Raw genomic sequence first — 19728 nt, 5'->3', positions numbered from 1 at the left:
GTACAACCTGATTTCCCCCTTAATCGATATCATTGATTTATTGCTAAAACAACAGCGTTTTTGGTGCTTGTGCAGTTTATAAGGTGCTTGTTTTAAAAAAAATACAAGTAATATGATTATTATGGCAGATGTTTTTGGATATAGTACATTTTACGTTTAGGTTTTCAATTTATCACAAACTGTTTCTGCATTTGGACACGTTAAAACTGACATTGGGGATATCCCACCTAGCAAAATGTCGTTGAAACTAAGACTATGCCCGACATACAATACAAGTTTGGTTTTAGTTGAAAACTATTTAATTTCAATGTACTTGCAGCTTATACACATGGACGTCTATAATCAGTTTTATTAACAATCATAATAAATTGAGTCATAAATATACAATATATTTGTTGTCCTAAGGGGAAGGTGGTTCAATCTTTAATTTTGAGGTTTGACGTTAGCACGTCTAGCTCGTTAGCACGTCTAGCTCGTCAGCACGTCTAGCTCGTCAGCACGTCTAGCTCGTTAGCACGTCTAGCTCGTTAGCTCGTTAGCCCGTCTAGCTCGTTAGCCCGTCTAGCTCGTTAGCACGTACAGCTCGTTAGCCCGTCTAGCTCGTTAGCACGTACAGCTCGTTAGCACGTCTAGCTCGTTAGCACGTCTAGCTCGTTAGCACGTCTAGCTCGTTAGCCCGTCTAGCCCGTTAGCACGTCTAGCTCGTTAGCCCGTCTAGCTCGTTAGCAGGTAGGACGCACTGATTGGTGTCACCTCGTTAGTCAGTATGTGTTACACCTGTGCTGGCTTGTCCATCTCGTTAGTGGGAAGGTGTTTCACCTGAGCTGGTCCAGGTTCTATTTAAGAGTGTCTGGCCCAGTGCTCCAGTTGTCTTGATACATGTGGAGAGTCAACACCTTTAGTTGCTCCACCTTTTTGGTTTACTTCCTGTCTTTAAGTTTGGTGTGGGTTTTTCTTTTGTTTGCCTCTTCTTGGGCAGATTTAGTGGGTCTCAGGGTGGGTGTCTTTTAGGTCCCAGTTGTTGTTACTAGTCAACTTTCAGTAAACACCCCCATAGTGTCTATCAGAACCCCTCCTAAAACCCCACCTGTTTAGTTGTGGTTGTTGTTAGTTCCTCTTCTGTTTGAACAACATTTTAGATTTTTCTTGCTGGGAAACGTAACAACAAACAATGTAGTAAAACAAGCTGATATTTTGGGTTGGATGTTGCATCCAATTGTTAATATTTTAATCAATGGCATTTCTTTAGGGTGCTCATTAGTCTTTCAGTTGTTAATCTTGTTTTTTATCCTGTTTGTTGTGTACTAAATATTTCTGTTTTTTTCCCCCTGTGAAACATTGCATTGCATCCATGTCTGAAATGTGCTGTATAAATAAAGCTTGATTTAATATAAACATATTGTAAAACAAATGAATCCAATGACTGACCAATCAAGACTGTTTCCAAACCAATGAACAAATATGTGTAAAAGCAACACATTTCTTGGTCCATCTTAAAATGATCACTTGCCCAGCCCCCTGAAGGCATGGTGGAGTGGTAAACACCACCCCCGGCTCTACCAGGGGCTTGAGGTGGTCTCCCACAGCTCTGATTATGTCATGTTCTGTGGACTTGCTGTTCCGTTTCTTGACTGCCCCTGCAACACAGAAAGAAACACATTTAGTAATATTATATAAAACACTCAGGGCCGGTTTCACAGACAAGGCTTAAGCTTAGTCCCAGACTAAAATGCTTGTTTGAGCTGTCTTAAGTCTGTGCAAGTCGCTTTGAGTTATCTTAAAATAGTCGTTGATTTAGCCTGTTCTGGACTAATCAAAGCCGATTGCAAGAGGGAGGATTAGAGCTAAATTGAAGATTAAATTAATCTTTCAAAGAGGCAGGTTTAACTTCTGCTTAGTGCTGTTTGTGAGGGAGCCTGGACTATGTGGAATGTCTAAATAAAGACCAACATGCACTACAGAGGCCAGCCAGACCAGTACTTGTGGATAGGAGGAATCCATTACATTACTTTGAGACCGTTTTCGTATGTACAAAGAAAATGCATTGGAGATAATATCTCTCCTTGAGCCTAGACTTTCCTCTCTGTCTCAAAGAGGAAGGCCTTCACCCAATTCTCTCCAAGTTCTGATCACTGAGGTTTTTGGCATCTGGAATCTTTCATTGTGAAACTGGTGATTTGTGTGGTGCCGGTGAAGCAACTGTGTGTTTAATAGTTCACAAAGTCTGCAGGAGGAGTCTTTACATCTAGTTTCCTGATGCTGCTGGCCAAGCCAACTATAAAGTGCAATTCTCTGAATATGGGCAGTTCCCAGGAGTGATTGGCTGGTTAGATGGATGTCATGTTCCCATCAAGTGTCCATCAGCTCCTGATGCTGAGGTGTACCGTAACCATAACAACTGGTTTACCATCAACTCCTGATGCTGAGGAGTACCGTAACCATAACAACTGGTTTCACATCAACTCCTGATGCTGAGGAGTACCGTAACCATAACAACTGGTTTACCATCAACTCCTGATGCTGAGGAGTACCGTAACCATAACAACTGGTTTACCATCAATGTTCAGGGTGGATGAACTCCTCATTTAGAGTTGTCAAACATTGTTTCCCGTTGGAAAGGTGCAACTCAGGATGGAAGGATTTCCCTCAACACTTCATTGGTCTTAGTTTCAGAGAGGACAACATAGTGGACAACTACTTGGTGATAGTGGATATTAGGGTGAGAAACATGGTCTACTAATAGTTACTACACAGTAATATTGTCAACTAATAGTTACTACATAGTAATATGGTCTACTAATAGTTACTACATAGTAATATGGTCTACTAATAGTTACTACATAGTAATATGGTCTAATAGTTACTACATAGTAACATGGTCTACTAATAGTTACTACATAGTAACATGGTCTACTAATAGTTACTACATAGTAACATGGTCTACTAATAGTTACTACATAGTAATGTGGTCTACTAATAGTTACTACATAGTAACATGGTCTACTAATAGTTACTACATAGTAATATGGTCTACTAATAGTTACTACATAGTAACATGGTCTACTAATAGTTACTACATAGTAACCTGGTCTACTAATAGTTACTACATAGTAACATGGTCTACTAATAGTTACTACACAGTAACATGGTCTACTAATAGTTACTACATAGTAACATGGTCTACTAATAGTTACTACATAGTAATATGGTCTAATAGTTACTACATAGTAATATGGTCTACTAATAGTTACTACCTAGTAACATGGTCTACTAATAGTTACTATATAGTAATATGGTCTACTAATAGTTACTACATAGTAATATGGTCTACTAATAGTTACTACATAGTAATATGGTCTACTAATAGTTACTACATAGTAATATGGTCTAATAGTTACTACATAGTAACATGGTCTACTAATAGTTACTACATAGTAATATGGTCTACTAATAGTTACTACATAGTAACATGGTCTACAAATAGTTACTACATAGTAATATGGTCTACTAATAGTTACTACATAGTAATATGGTCTACTAATAGTTACTACATAGTAACATGGTCTACTAATAGTTACTACATAGTAACATGGTTTACTAATAGTTACTACATAGTAATATGGTCTACTAATAGTTACTACATAGTAACATGATCTACTAATAGTTACTACATAGTAATATGGTCTACTAATAGTTACTACATAGTAACATGGTCTACTAATAGTTACTACATAGTAACATGGTCTACTAAAAGTTACTACATAGTAATATGGTCTACTAATAGTTACTATATAGTATCATGGTCTACTAATAGTTACTACATAGTAATATGGTCTACTAATAGTTACTACATAGTAACATGGTCTACTAATAGTTACTACATAGTAATATGGTCTACTAATAGTTACTACATAGTAACATGGTCTACTAATAGTTACTACATAGTAATATGGTCTACTAATAGTTACTACATAGTAACATGGTCTACTAATAGTTACTACATAGTAATATGGTCTACTAATAGTTACTACATAGTAACATGGTCTACTAATAGTTACTACATAGTAATATGGTCTACTAATAGTTAGTACATAGTAATATGGTCTAATAGTTACTACATAGTAATATGGTCTACTAATAGTTACTACATAGTAATATGGTCTACTAATAGTTACTACATAGTAACATGGTCTACTAATAGTTACTACATAGTAATATTTTCTACTAATAGTTACTACATAGTAACATGGTCTACTAATAGTTACTACATAGTAATATGGTCTACTAATAGTTACTACATAGTAATATGGTCTAATAGTTACTAAATAGTAATATGGTCTAATAGTTACTACATAGTAACATGGTCTACTAATAGTTACTACATAGTAACATGGTCTACTAATAGTTACTACATAATAATATGGTCTACTAATAGTTACTACATAGTAATATGGTCTAATAGTTACTACATAGTAACATGGTCTACTAATAGTTACTACATAGTAAAATGGTCTACTAATAGTTACTACATAGTAACATGGTCTACTAATAGTTACTACATAGTAATATGGTCTACTAATAGTTACTACATAGTAACATGGTCTACTAATAGTTACTACATAGTAACATGGTCTACTAATAGTTACTACATAGTAATATGGTCTAATAGTTACTACATAGTAATATGGTCTACTAAAAGTTACTACACAGTAACATGGTCTACTAATAGTTACTACATAGTAACATGGTCTACTAATAGTTACTACATAGTAATATGGTCTAATAGTTACTACATAGTAATATGGTCTACTAATAGTTACTACCTAGTAACATGGTCTACTAATAGTTACTATATCGTAATATGGTCTACTAATAGTTACTACATAGTAATATTTTCTACTAATAGTTACTACATAGTAATATGGTCTACTAATAGTTACTACATAGTAATATGGTCTAATAGTTACTACATAGTAACATGGTCTACTAATAGTTACTACATAGTAATATGGTCTACTAATAGTTACTACATAGTAACATGGTCTACTAATAGTTACTACATAGTAATATGGTCTACTAATAGTTACTACATAGTAATATGGTCTACTAATAGTTACTACATAGTAACATGGTCTACTAATAGTTACTACATAGTAATATGGTCTACTAATAGTTACTATATAGTATCATGGTCTACTAATAGTTACTACATAGTAATATGGTCTACTAATAGTTACTACATAGTAACATGGTCTACTAATAGTTACTACATAGTAATATGGTCTACTAATAGTTACTACATAGTAACATGGTCTACTAATAGTTACTACATAGTAATATGGTCTACTAATAGTTACTACATAGTAACATGGTCTACTAATAGTTAGTACATAGTAATATGGTCTACAAATAGTTACTACATATTAACATGTTCTACTAATAGTTACTACATAGTAATATGGTCTACTAATAGTTAGTACATAGTAATATGGTCTAATAGTTACTACATAGTAATATGGTCTACTAATAGTTACTACATAGTAATATGGTCTACTAATAGTTACTACATAGTAACATGGTCTACTAATAGTTACTACATAGTAACATGGTCTACTAATAGTTACTACATAGTAATATGGTCTACTAATAGTTACTACATAGTAACATGGTCTACTAATAGTTACTACATAGTAACATGGTCTACTAATAGCTACTACATAGTAACATGGTCTACTAATAGTTACTACATAGTAATATGGTCTACTAATAGTTACTACATAGTAATATGGTCTAATAGTTACTACATAGTAATATGGTCTAATAGTTACAACATAGTAACATGGTCTACTAATAGTTACTACATAGTAACATGGTCTACTAATAGTTACTACATAATAATATGGTCTACTAATAGTTACTACATAGTAATATGGTCTAATAGTTACTACATAGTAACATGGTCTACTAATAGTTACTACATAGTAATATGGTCTACTAATAGTTACTACATAGTAACATGGTCTACTAATAGTTACTACATAGTAACATGGTCTACTAATAGTTACTACATAGTAATATGGTCTACTAATAGTTACTACATAGTAACATGGTCTACTAATAGTTACTACATAGTAACATGGTCTACTAATAGTTACTACATAGTAATATGGTCTACTAATAGTTACTACATAGTAACATGGTCTACTAATAGTTACTACATAGTAACATGGTCTACTAATAGTTACTACATAGTAATATGGTCTAGTAGTTACTACATAGTAATATGGTCTACTAATAGTTACTACATAGTAATATGGTCTACTAATAGTTACTTCATAGTAACATGGTCTACTAATAGTTACTACATAGTAACATGGTCTACTAAGAGTTACTACATAGTAATATGGTCTACTAATAGTTACTACATAGTAATATGGTCTACTAATAGTTACTACATAGTAATATGGTCTACTAATAGTTACTACATAGTAATATGGTCTAATAGTTACTACATAGTAATATGGTCTACTAATAGTTACTACATAGTAATCTGGTCTACTAATAGTTACTACATAGTAACATGGTCTACTAATAGTTACTACATAGTAATATGGTCTACTAATAGTTACTACATAGTAACATGGTCTACTAATAGTTACTACATAGTAACATGGTCTACTAATAGTTACTACATAGTAATATGGTCTACTAATAGTTACTACATAGTAATATGGTCTACTAATAGTTACTACATAGTAATCTGGTCTATTAATAGTTACTACATAGTAACATGGTCTACTAATAGTTACTACATAGTAATATGGTCTACTAATAGTTACTACATAGTAATATGGTCTACTAATAGTTACTACATAGTAACATGGTCAGAGGATAATAGGATGAGAAACAGATGTGCTCATGAGGTTAACTTCTTTGTTCTCTGCTGAAAGGTGGTGGCAGCATCTTCTCTCAGGGATGTTATAGCAGATGTGGAGGGAACACAATCACTGTGTACTGGCTCTTCCAACCTGTTCACATTACAGCCTCACTGTGTACTGGCTCTTCCAACCTGTTCACATTACACACTCACTGTGTACTGGCTCTTCCAACCTGTTCACATTCCACCCTCACTGTGTACTGGCTCTTCCAACCTGTTCACATTCCACCCTCACTGTGTACTGGCTCTTCCAACCTGTTCACATTACACCCTCACTGTGTACTGGCTCTTCCAACCTGTTCACATTACACCCTCACTGTGTACTGGCTCTTCCGACCTGTTCACATTCCACCCTCACTGTGTACTGGCTCTTCCAACCTGTTCACATTCCACCCTCACTGTGTACTGGCTCTTCCAACCTGTTCACATTCCACCCTCACTGTGTACTGGCTCTTCCAACCTGTTCACATTCCACCCTCACTGTATACTGGCTCTTCCAACCTGTTCACATTCCACCCTCACTGTGTACTGGCTCTTCCAACCTGTTCACATTACACCCTCACTGTGTACTGGCTCTTCCAACCTGTTCACATTCCACCCTCACTGTGTACTGGCTCTTCCAACCTGTTCACATTCCACCCTCACTGTGTACTGGCTCTTCCAACCTGTTCACATTCCACCCTCACTGTGTACTGGCTCTTCCAACCTGTTCACATTACACCCTCACTGTGTACTGGCTCTTCCAACCTGTTCACATTCCACCCTCACTGTGTACTGGCTCTTCCAACCTGTTCACATTCCACCCTCACTGTGTACTGGCTCTTCCAACCTGTTCACATTCCACCCTCACTGTGTACTGGCTCTTCCAACCTGTTCACATTCCACCCTCACTGTGTACTGGCTCTTCCAACCTGTTCACATTCCACCCTCACTGTGTACTGGCTCTTCCAACCTGTTCACATTCCACCCTCACTGTGTACTGGCTCTTCCAACCTGTTCACATTCCACCCTCACTGTGTACTGGCTCTTCCAACCTGTTCACATTCCACCCTCACTGTGTACTGGCTCTTCCAACCTGTTCACATTCCACCCTCACTGTATACTGGCTCTTCCAACCTGTTCACATTCCACCCTCACTGTGTACTGGCTCTTCCAACCTGTTCACATTACACCCTCACTGTGTACTGGCTCTTCCAACCTGTTCACATTCCACCCTCACTGTGTACTGGCTCTTCCAACCTGTTCACATTCCACCCTCACTGTGTACTGGCTCTTCCAACCTGTTCACATTCCACCCTCACTGTGTACTGGCTCTTCCAACCTGTTCACATTACACCCTCACTGTGTACTGGCTCTTCCAACCTGTTCACATTCCACCCTCACTGTGTACTGGCTCTTCCAACCTGTTCACATTCCACCCTCACTGTGTACTGGCTCTTCCAACCTGTTCACATTCCACCCTCACTGTGTACTGGCTCTTCCAACCTGTTCACATTCCACCCTCACTGTGTACTGGCTCTTCCAACCTGTTCACATTCCACCCTCACTGTGTACTGGCTCTTCCAACCTGTTCACATTCCACCCTCACTGTGTACTGGCTCTTCCAACCTGTTCACATTCCACCCTCACTGTGTACTGGCTCTTCCAACCTGTTCACAGCACACCCTCACTGTGTACTGGCTCTTCCAACCTGTTCACATTCCACCCTCACTGTGTACTGGCTCTTCCAACCTGTTCACATTCCACCCTCACTGTGTACTGGCTCTTCCAACCTGTTCACAGCACACCCTCACTGTGTACTGGCTCTTCCAACCTGTTCACATTCCACCCTCACTGTGTACTGGCTCTTCCAACCTGTTCACATTACACCCTCACTGTGTACTGGCTCTTCCAACCTGTTCACATTCCACCCTCACTGTGGTCTGGCTCTTCCAACCTGTTCACATTCCACCCTCACTGTGTACTGGCTCTTCCAACCTGTTCACATTCCACCCTCACTGTGTACTGGCTCTTCCAACCTGTTCACATTCCACCCTCACTGTGTACTGGCTCTTCCAACCTGTTCACAGTACACCCTCACTGTGTACTGGCTCTTCCAACCTGTTCACATTCCACCCTCACTGTGTACTGGCTCTTCCAACCTGTTCACATTACACCCTCACTGTGTACTGGCTCTTCCAACCTGTTCACATTACACCCTCACTGTGTACTGGCTCTTCCAACCTGTTCACATTCTACCCTCACTGTGTACTGGCTCTTCCAACCTGTTCACATTACACCCTCACTGTGTACTGGCTCTTCCAACCTGTTCACATTCCACCCTCACTGTGTACTGGCTCTTCCAACCTGTTCACATTCCACCCTCACTGTGTACTGGCTCTTCCAACCTGTTCACATTCCACCCTCACTGTGTACTGGCTCTTCCAACCTGTTCACATTCCTTTCCTCTGGAAAAAGAACACGGTTAGAAGCACAAATAAACTCATATGGTCCTTATAATGAAGAAGAATAAAGATTGACTCAGACATTGGAATATATTTAACAAAGGAAGTAACCAATTTACTGTCTTTGGTTTATGTACCATTAGTGCTCAGTTCTTCATCTGAACTGTCCAAATGGTCATCTTCTGGTATACCGTCCAGAGGTCGGTCATCATCTGGTATACCATCCAGAGGTTGGTCATCATCTGGTATACCATCCAGAGGTCGGTCATCATCTGGAATACCATCCAGAGGTCGGTCATCATCTGGTATACCATCCAGAGGTTGGTCATCATCTGGTATACAATCCAGAGGTCGGTCATCGTCTGGTATACAATCCAGAGGTCGGTCATCGTCTGGTATACCATCCAGAGGTCGGTCATCATCTGGTATACCATCCAGAGGTTGGTCATCGTCTGGTATACCATCCAGAGGTTGGTCATCGTCTGGTATACCATCCAGAGGTTGGTCATCGTCTGGTATACCATCCAGAGGTTGGTCATCATCTGGTATACCATCCAGAGGTTGCTGCTGCTCTATTATTCCTGACAGGAAGTCACTCAATTCATCAGTGTTGTCTTGTTTTGGTGGTCCACCACCAGTAGTAAATCTCTCTCTTCTGATCTCTGCTTTCTCTCGTTTTAAAGCCAGTTTAAGGTTCTTCCACAGAGTCTATAAAAGACAGATATCATTTAATAATAAAAGTGATGTCACAAAAATATGAATATGAGAAATCCTGATAATAATGCAGATATCTCACCTGAAATTGTTTCTTCTTGTAATCCTGATAATAATGCAGATATCTCACCTCTAGTTGTTGTTTCTTCCTGTAATCCTGATAATAATGCAGTTATCTCACCTCTAGTTGTTGTTTCTTCTTGTAATCCTGATAATAATGCAGATATCTCACCTCTAGTTGTTGTTTCTTCTTGTAATCCTGATAATAATGCAGATATCTCACATCTAGTTGTTGTTTCTTCTTGTAATCCTGATAATAATGCAGATATCTCACCTCTAGTTGTTGTTTCTGCTTGTAATCCTGATAATAATGCAGATATCTCACCCCTAGTTGTTGTTTCTTCTTGTAATCCTGATAATAATGCAGATATCTCACCTCTAGTTGTTGTTTCTTCTTGTAATCCTGATAATAATGCAGATATCTCACCTCTAGTTGTTGTTTCTTCCTGTAATCCTGATAATAATGCAGATATCTCACCTCTAGTTGTTGTTTCTTCTTGTAATCCTGATAATAATGCAGATATCTCACCTCTAGTTGTTGTTTCTTCTTGTAATCCTGATAATAATGCAGATATCTCACCTCTAGTTGTTGTTTCTTCTTGTAATCCTGATAATAATGCAGATATCTCAACTCTAGTTGTTGTTTCTTCTTGTAATCCTGATAATAATGCAGATATCTCACCTCTAGTTGTTGTTTCTTCTTGTAATCCTGATAATAATGCAGATATCTCACCTCTAGTTGTTGTTTCTTCCTGTAATCCTGATAATAATGCAGATATCTCACCTCTAGTTGTTGTTTCTTCCTGTACTCCTGATAATAATGCAGATATCTCACCTCTAGTTGTTGTTTCTTCTTGTAATCCTGATAATAATGCAGATATCTCACCTCTAGTTGTTGTTTCTTCCTGTAATCCTGATAATAATGCAGATATCTCACCTCTAGTTGTTGTTTCTTCTTGTAATCCTGATAATAATGCAGATATCTCACCTCTAGTTGTTGTTTCTTCATGTAATCCTGATAATAATGCAGATATCTCACCTCTAGTTGTTGTTTCTTCCTGTAATCCTGATAATAATGCAGATATCTCACCTCTAGTTGTTGTTTCTTCCTGTAATCCTGATAATAATGCAGATATCTCACCTCTAGTTGTTGTTTCTTCCTGTAATCCTGATAATAATGCAGATATCTCACCTCTAGTTGTTGTTTCTTCCTGTAATCCTGATAATAATGCAGATATCTGACCTGAAGTTGTTGTTTCTTCTTGTAATCCTGATAATAATGCAGATATCTCACCTCTAGTTGTTGTTTCTTCTTGTAATCCTGATAATAATGCAGATATCTCACCTCTAGTTGTTGTTTCTTCTTGTAATCCTGATAATAATGCAGATATCTCACCTCTAGTTGGTGTTTCTTCTTGTAATCCTGATAATAATGCAGATATCTCACCTCTAGTTGTTGTTTCTTCTTGTAATCCTGATAATAATGCAGATATCTCACCTCTAGTTGTTGTTTCTTCCTGTAATCCTGATAATAATGCAGATATCTCACCTCTAGTTGTTGTTTCTTCTTGTAATCCTGATAATAATGCAGATATCTCACCTCTAGTTGTTGTTTCTTCTTGTAATCCTGATAATAATGCAGATATCTCACCTCTAGTTGTTGTTTCTTCTTGTAATCCTGATAATAATGCAGATATCTCACCTCTAGTTGGTGTTTCTTCTTGTAATCCTGATAATAATGCAGATATCTCACCTCTAGTTGTTGTTTCTTCCTGTAATCCTGATAATAATGCAGATATCTCACCTCTAGTTGTTGTTTCTTCCTGTAATCCTGATAATAATGCAGATATCTCACCTCTAGTTGTTGTTTCTTCCTGTAATCCTGATAATAATGCAGATATCTCACCTCTAGTTGTTGTTTCTTCTTGTAATCCTGATAATAATGCAGATATCTCACCTCTAGTTGTTGTTTCTTCTTGTAATCCTGATAATAATGCAGATATCTCACCTCTAGTTGTTGTTTCTTCCTGTAATCCTGATAATAATGCAGATATCTCACCTCTAGTTGTTGTTTCTTCTTGTAATCCTGATAATAATGCAGATATCTCACCTCTAGTTGTTGTTTCTTCTTGTAATCCTGATAATAATGCAGATATCTCACCTCTAGTTGTTGTTTCTTCCTGTAATCCTGATAATAATGCAGATATCTCACCTCTAGTTGTTGTTTCTTCTTGTAATCCTGATAATAATGCAGATATCTCACCTCTAGTTGTTGTTTCTTCCTGTAATCCTGATAATAATGCAGATATCTCACCTCTAGTTGTTGTTTCTTCTTGTAATCCTGATAATAATGCAGATATCTCACCTCTAGTTGTTGTTTCTTCTTGTAATCCTGATAATAATGCAGATATCTCACCTCTAGTTGTTGTTTCATCTTGTAAACCTGATAATAATGCAGATATCTCACCTGAAGTTGTTGTTTCTTCTTGTAATCCTGATAATAATGCAGATATCTCACCTCTAGTTGTTGTTTCTTCTTGTAATCCTGATAATAATGCAGATATCTCACCTCTAGTTGTTGTTTCTTCTTGTAATCCTGATAATAATGCAGATATCTCACCTCTAGTTGTTGTTTCTTCTTGTAATCCTGATAATAATGCAGATATCTCACCTGTAGTTGTTGTTTCTTCTTGTAATCCTGATAATAATGCAGATATCTCACCTCTAGTTGTTGTTTCTTCTTGTAATCCTGATAATAATGCAGATATCTCACCTCTAGTTGTTGTTTCTTCCTGTAATCCTGATAATAATGCAGATATCTCACCTCTAGTTGTTGTTTCTTCTTGTAATCCTGATAATAATGCAGATATCTCACCTCTAGTTGTTGTTTCTTCTTGTAATCCTGATAATAATGCAGATATCTCACCTCTAGTTGTTGTTTCTTCTTGTAATCCTGATAATAATGCAGATATCTCACCTCTAGTTGTTGTTTCTTCTTGTAATCCTGATAATAATGCAGATATCTCACCTCTAGTTGTTGTTTCTTCCTGTAATCCTGATAATAATGCAGATATCTCACCTCTAGTTGTTGTTTCTTCTTGTAATCCTGATAATAATGCAGATATCTCACCTCTAGTTGTTGTTTCTTCTTGTAATCCTGATAATAATGCAGATATCTCACCTCTAGTTGTTGTTTCTTCCTGTAATCCTGATAATAATGCAGATATCTCACCTCTAGTTGTTGTTTCTTCTTGTAACCCTGATAATAATGCAGATATCTCACCTCTAGTTGTTGTTTCTTCTTGTAATCCTGATAATAATGCAGATATCTCACCTCTAGTTGTTGTTTCTTCCTGTAATCCTGATAATAATGCAGATATCTCACCTCTAGTTGTTGTTTCTTCCTGTAATCCTGATAATAATGCAGATATCTCACCTCTAGTTGTTGTTTCTTCCTGTAATCCTGATAATAATGCAGATATCTCACCTCTAGTTGTTGTTTCTTCTTGTAATCCTGATAATAATGCAGATATCTCACCTCTAGTTGTTGTTTCTTCCTGTAATCCTGATAATAATGCAGATATCGCACCTCTAGTTGTTGTTTCTTCTTGTAATCCTGATAATAATGCAGATATCTCACCTCTAGTTGTTGTTTCTTCTTGTAATCCTGATAATAATGCAGATATCTCACCTCTAGTTGTTGTTTCTTCTTGTAATCCTGATAATAATGCAGATATCTCACCTCTAGTTGTTGTTTCTTCTTGTAATCCTGATAATAATGCAGATATCTCACCTCTAGTTGTTGTTTCTTCTTGTAATCCTGATAATAATGCAGATATCTCACCTCTAGTTGTTGTTTCTTCCTGTAATCCTGATAATAATGCAGATATCGCACCTCTAGTTGTTGTTTCTTCTTGTAATCCTGATAATAATGCAGATATCTCACCTCTAGTTGTTGTTTCTTCTTGTAATCCTGATAATAATGCAGATATCTCACCTCTAGTTGTTGTTTCTTCCTGTAATCCTGATAATAATGCAGATATCTCACCTCTAGTTGTTGTTTCTTCTTGTAATCCTGATAATAATGCAGATATCTCACCTCTAGTTGTTGTTTCTTCCTGTAATCCTGATAATAATGCAGATATCTCACCTCTAGTTGTTGTTTCTTCTTGTAATCCTGATAATAATGCAGATATCTCACCTCTAGTTGTTGTTTCTTCTTGTAATCCTGATAATAATGCAGATATCTCACCTCTAGTTGTTGTTTCTTCTTGTAATCCTGATAATAATGCAGATATCTCACCTCTAGTTGTTGTTTCTTCCTGTAATCCTGATAATAATGCAGATATCTCACCTCTAGTTGTTGTTTCTTCCTGTAATCCTGATAATAATGCAGATATCTCACCTCTAGTTGTTGTTTCTTCTTGTAATCCTGATAATAATGCAGATATCTCACCTCTAGTTGTTGTTTCTTCCTGTAATCCTGATAATAATGCAGATATCTCACCTCTAGTTGTTGTTTCTTCTTGTAACCCTGATAATAATGCAGATATCTCACCTCTAGTTGTTGTTTCTTCTTGTAATCCTGATAATAATGCAGATATCTCACCTCTAGTTGTTGTTTCTTCCTGTAATCCTGATAATAATGCAGATATCTCACCTCTAGTTGTTGTTTCTTCCTGTAATCCTGATAATAATGCAGATATCTCACCTCTAGTTGTTGTTTCTTCCTGTAATCCTGATAATAATGCAGATATCTCACCTCTAGTTGTTGTTTCTTCTTGTAATCCTGATAATAATGCAGATATCTCACCTCTAGTTGTTGTTTCTTCCTGTAATCCTGATAATAATGCAGATATCGCACCTCTAGTTGTTGTTTCTTCTTGTAATCCTGATAATAATGCAGATATCTCACCTCTAGTTGTTGTTTCTTCTTGTAATCCTGATAATAATGCAGATATCTCACCTCTAGTTGTTGTTTCTTCTTGTAATCCTGATAATAATGCAGATATCTCACCTCTAGTTGTTGTTTCTTCTTGTAATCCTGATAATAATGCAGATATCTCACCTCTAGTTGTTGTTTCTTCTTGTAATCCTGATAATAATGCAGATATCTCACCTCTAGTTGTTGTTTCTTCCTGTAATCCTGATAATAATGCAGATATCGCACCTCTAGTTGTTGTTTCTTCTTGTAATCCTGATAATAATGCAGATATCTCACCTCTAGTTGTTGTTTCTTCTTGTAATCCTGATAATAATGCAGATATCTCACCTCTAGTTGTTGTTTCTTCCTGTAATCCTGATAATAATGCAGATATCTCACCTCTAGTTGTTGTTTCTTCTTGTAATCCTGATAATAATGCAGATATCTCACCTCTAGTTGTTGTTTCTTCTTGTAATCCTGATAATAATGCAGATATCTCACCTCTAGTTGTTGTTTCTTCTTGTAATCCTGATAATAATGCAGATATCTCACCTCTAGTTGTTGTTTCTTCTTGTGGTTACATTTCCATTGAATTCACTGCAAATTGCAGCCCAACCCGCTTGTTCTACTGCTCAGTAGCAGCAGTGTGGCTCAGTTGGTAGAGCATGGTGTTTGCAACGCCATGGTTGTGGGTTTGATTCCCACGGGGGGCCAGTACAAAAAATGCATGAAAATGAAATTAAATGTATGCATTCACTACTGTAAGTCGCTCTGGATAAGAGCATCTGCTAAATTACTAAATTTAGCAGACTAAATGTACCTTCAATAACTGGATGGTTTGACAACATTTGTTTTGGAGCGTTTTTTCATACACACTAAAGTTTTTTTGAACAAATTATTTTTGCCTCTGCCATTGTTTCGTCCCAAGATTCACACCAGTATTGGTGTTTTCTATTCTGTGTTTTAATGAGCACCACTAGACCAACAGCATGTGTTCATACTGAACCTAATCAGGATTAACCCAGGTGTTCATACTGAACCTAATCAGGATTAACCCAGGTGTTCATACTGAACCTAATCAGGATTAACCCAGGTGTTCATACTGAACCTAATCAGGATTAACCCAGGTGTTCATTCTGAACCTAATCAGGATTAACCCAGGTGTTCATACTGAACCTAATCAGGATTAACCCAGGTGTTCATACTGAACCTAATCAGGATTAACCCAGGTGTTAATACTGAACCTAATCAGGATTAACCCAGGTGTTCATACTGAACCTAATCAGGCTTAACCCAGGTGTTCATACTGAACCTAATCAGGCTTAACCCAGGTGTTCATACTGAACCTAATCAGGATTAACCCAGGTGTTCATACTGAACCTAATCAGGATTAACCCAGGTGTTCATACTGAACCTAATCAGGATTAACCCAGGTGTTAATACTGAACCTAATCAGGATTAACCCAGGTGTTCATACTGAACCTAATCAGGCTTAACCCAGGTGTTCATACTGAACCTAATCAGGATTAACCCAGGTATTCATACTGAACCTAATCAGGATTAACCCAGGTGTTCATACTGAACCTAATCAGGATTAACCCAGGTGTTCATACTGAACCTAATCAGGATTAACCCAGGTGTTCATACTGAACCTAATCAGGATTAACCCAGGTGTTCATACTGAACCTAATCAGGCTTAACCCAGGTGTTCTCATTTAGGCTTACTTACCTTACTCCAGTCTCCGACTAACTAAGCCAAATTTATGCCACGTTCAGGAAAGCTACTTAAATGTCCTAGTTTAACAAGTCCTGGCTGAATCTAAGCCCTGCAGGGTCTGAATGAAACCTAATGTCCAGTGGGACTGGTCTGTTTGTTTCAGTTTTCAGCAGGCTGGAAAAGTGGGATTGATCTGGTTGATCCAATTGTTTGTTTCAGTTTTCAGTAGTTGAATCCTTTGACCTATTGTTGATTTAAAAAAAATGCAGTTTCAAAAAATGCATTGGGTTGGTTGAAAAGTGATACTGTTTTGACATCGTGGAAGATACACTGAATTGATACTGTTTTTCATTCTAAGATGGACTAAAATATGTGCTCATTGGTTATGCAAGAGGGCGGCAGGTAGCCTAGTGGTTAGAGCTGCAAAGGTAAAAATCTGTTGTTCTGCCCCTGAACAAGGCAGTTAACCCACTGTTCCCTGGTAGGCAATCATTGTAAATAAGAATTTGTTCTTAACTGACTTGTCTAATTAAATAAAGGTTAAATAAAATAAAAAATTATTAAGTCTGTTGATTGGTCAGTCATTGGGTTGCTTTGTTTTGCAATATGTTCAAATCAAGATTTATTTATACAGCACATTTCAGACATGGATGCAACACAATGGCTTCACAGGAAAAAACAAATAAAAAACTATGAAAATAAACATAAATATTTACTACACAACAAACATAAGAGGATAAAAAACAGAAGATCAACAACAGAAAGACTAATGAGCATTGGAAAATCCATTGATTAAAATATGAACAATTGGATGCAACATCCAACCATAACGAGATGGACAAGCCAGCACAGGTGTAACACATACTAACGAGGTGACACCAATCAGTGCGTCCTACGTGCTAACGAGCTAGACGCGCTAACGAGCTAGACGCGCTAACGAGCTAGATGCGCTAACGAGCTAAGGGCTTCTCTCCAGAGTGTATTCTCTTATGTTTGTTCAGGCTACCAAACTGGGTAAAACTCTTTCCACACTGGGAGCAGTGGTAAGGGGTCTCTCCAGTGTGTGTTCTCTCGTGCCTTTACAGGTACTTTAAACAACTAAAACTCTTTCCACACTGGGAGCAGTAATAGTAAGTCCTCTCCTGTCTTGTGTGTATTCTCTCATGCACTTTGAGGGTCTGTGAATGGGTAAAACTCTTTCCACACTGGGAACATTGGAAAGGTTTTTCTCCTGTGTGCGTCCTCATGTTCTTTTAGGTGCCCTAACCTGGTAAAACGCTTACCACAGTGGGAGCAGTGGTAAGGCTTCTCTCCTGTATGTATTCTTTCATGTAATTTCAAGGAACCTAAATGAGAAAAAACGGTTCCACACTCGGCGCAATGGTAAGGCTTCGCTCCAGAGTGTATTCTCTTATGTATGCTCAGGCTTCCTAACTGGGCAAAACTCCTTCCACATTGGGAGCAGTAGTAAGGCTTCTCTCCTGTATGTATTCTTTTGTGCATCTTCAGGGACGCTAAACGAGAGAAAGCCTTTCCACACAGAGAGCATTGGTAAGGGGTCTCTCCAGTGTGTGTTCTCTCATGCCGTTTTAGGTCCTTTAACCAACTAAAACGCTTTCCACACTGAGAGCAGTAGTAGTAAGTCCTCTCCTCTCTTGTGTGTATTCTCTCATGCCCGTTTAGGTTCTGTGAATAGGTAAAACTCTTTCCACACTGGGATCATTGAAAAGGCTTTTCTCCTGTGTGTTTCCTCTCATGCGCTTTTAGGTTCCCTAACTTGATATAACACTTTCCACAGTGGGAGCAGTGGAAAGGCTTCTCTCCTGTATGTATTCTTTCGTGTATTTTCAGGAACCTTAAATGGGCAAAACCCTCTCCACACTTGGTGCATTGGTGAGGCTTCGCTCCAGAGTGTTTTCTCTTATGTATGTTCAGGGTTCCTAACTGGGTAAAACTCTTTCCACATTGGGAGCAGTAGTAAGGCTTCTCTCCTGTATGTATTCATTTATGTCTTTTCAGGGATGCTAAAAGGGAAAAAACTTTTCCACACTGGGAGCAGTGGTGTCGTCTTGCTGTTTTGGACGCCTCTGCCTCTGGTTCCTCTGAGTTTGGTCTCTCTCCTGCCAAAGACAAAGAGGGTATTTAGTTTAACAGAGAGATCAAAACTGATAACACTGTCTTCCTATTAGGTTTTAAATCATTTTTTACATTTACATTTTAGTCATTTAGCACACGCTCTTATCCAGAGCGACTTATAGTAGAGTGCATACATTTTTATTACATTTTTAAATCACAATCAGATCCTCAACCTGAGGCAAATTTTCATCCTAAAACCTTTCATCCTTAAAAATAAACTTGGTTCAGTATAGAGGCGCATGAACATCAAAACTGTGATTACATGTAGAAGCCAGACAACATAGTTTAAACGAAGCCTTTAAAACTGATAGATGAATCTTTCTCCAAGCAACCGGGGGAGAGTGAGAGGTCAGTTACATACAACAGTGAACCAATCTGTGAGTAAAGCGACGCTGAGACTCGAACCGAACAAGCCATGGATTCCCTCAGAGGAAAAGACAAAGAACAACTTGGAGATGCAAATGAGAGCAACAAACAGCCAAAGGATATCCAGGAAAACATAGCTCAAATACTCTCAATGCTACAACACCAAAAGAAACAAACTGTAGCAATCTGTTGTTAAAAGGGTGGATTTGTTTGAAAGGAAAGTGGAATCTGTCAGATGTGCAGGGTGGGTGCGTGGACAAACAAGACAACAAAATTGGCATCACAATACCCCATAATCACATCACAATACCCCATCTGGAAACAAAGGTGCAAACTATAGAAGATGAGCTGGATCAGCTAGAAAACAGATTGAGACAAAACATGAGAATATGGTCCCTACCGGAAAATGAGGTAAAAAAAAAGAGACCTT

At 37.6% G+C, this 19728-nt stretch overlaps 1 pseudogene; it reads right to left on the bottom strand.

The window, feature by feature from the left end:
- Window positions 1-19728, bottom strand: part of LOC115149602 (zinc finger protein 883-like) — a 46278-nt pseudogene that overhangs the window by 21982 nt on the left and 4568 nt on the right.

The sequence above is a fragment of the Salmo trutta genome, chromosome 15 (genome assembly GCF_901001165.1).
Source record: "Salmo trutta chromosome 15, fSalTru1.1, whole genome shotgun sequence".
In the NCBI taxonomy this organism is placed as follows: Eukaryota; Metazoa; Chordata; class Actinopteri; order Salmoniformes; family Salmonidae; genus Salmo; species Salmo trutta.
This window is presented reverse-complemented; position numbering and strand designations above follow the sequence as displayed.